Here is a 1,575-nt window from a genome sequence, read left to right on the forward strand (position 1 = left end):
CGTAATTCATGGCGCTTCGGCTGCTTACTGCGTCTCGAAATACCGCTTTTAATGAGATCTCGTATTTCACTTAGGATACTTAAATGCACGCATTAGCTTGACTGCTTAGATTAAACATCTACATTAGTTGTATTACAGGCTGATGTAAATCACAGCCGGCTGAATTCCACCATTTCGTTGAGGGCCTCCAATCCGTTTTGAGGCGCAAAAATATAAACCAACCTAACTTTACCATTAGGCTTTTTGAATACGCACTGGAAATGCCTCACGAAATGCCTTGGTCGATCAAAAAGTTTGGTTCCAGTGTTAGGGCCGTTTCAATGGTTGATGACATGAAGATAGTACTTTATTCGCTACCGCATTGGTTTGAAGTGTACACAGTGCTGCCAGATTACACCTGAAGCCGTGGAAAAAACGTTTCCATTGTGGATCAGCAGGACGTGACATAGCAAGTCACACACTGAAGTGATAAAACACTAAGAGTTTTCGTTTCTTCTCTTGGAACCTAGTTGATGGATGAAGTGGTCGTTTCTCTGTCTCATCATGAAGCCAGGCGATCTTGCAGAGAAAAAACGGTCGATAAGTCGGCTCAGTAAAGTTGGTGGGTTTCAGGCTGGCTTTAACCGAACTGAAAAGCGCTAGATACCACTGGCAACTCTGCGGTTTATAGCTGACTTAAGGTGAAGGTGAGTTTACACCAGAACGACTTGCTCTGGTTCTGAGCACACGGTCGCGAAGTAGAGCGCCTTATAATACAGACCTGAATCGATGCAAAGAACCCAACCACAATGTATCCCGGGAGTCTGTGTCCCAATGTTTTCGGGTCCAAGGAGGAACTAAGGAACAGCAGTGAGAAAATACTTGATCACCACGACTAACGCTGTGGGACGCCAGACAGATGAAAGGGCCGATGATGATTTTGTACGATCCATCAGCTCCAAGCAGTTCATCCCTTAATGAGATCCCATTCATTTCGTGCAAGCCTTGTATTTCTTGAGGGTTACAGTTGGTAGGCATGCGAAATATCTACTGAAGTTGGCGTGTAAACAAACCCCCAAGAGATGGTCTCTGAACTGTTCCCGTTTTGAGGTAAGTTTTCCTCACTGTTTGCCAGCTGCCTGCTCCATGGTGACAGTCCGATAACTCAGCTTACATTTTCCTCTCATTTCAAGACGTCAATAGCCCATTGCACATTCCGCACGAAGGTCATGCGCCTACCGGAAGGTCATGGGTACCTGTCGGAACGACCAACAAAAGTCACCTTTTCATGTCGACTAGTTTGGACATATTCCCTGGCAAGGTCGGACGGGCGCGCTACAAACAGCTGATCGGGCATCTTGGACCCATAGCCGCACGCTGGTCAGCCAGGTTCGTTCAGCTGTCCGCTATTATAGACGTAGGTTCCAAGTGGCTTGTTGATCAACGTCATCACCTTTCTAGCATATTATTCAGGCTAAAAGGGAACACTGCATTCAAAAGCAAACATTCACGATTTTTCTCTGGTAATGAACGCGGTTTTCTGCAATTTATCGAGCAAAGATTATTTACAATAATGGCGCTCCCGCATATTCTGAA

This window comes from Opisthorchis viverrini (assembly GCF_000715545.1).
Source record: "Opisthorchis viverrini unplaced genomic scaffold opera_v5_41, whole genome shotgun sequence".
NCBI lineage: Eukaryota > Metazoa > Platyhelminthes > Trematoda > Opisthorchiida > Opisthorchiidae > Opisthorchis > Opisthorchis viverrini.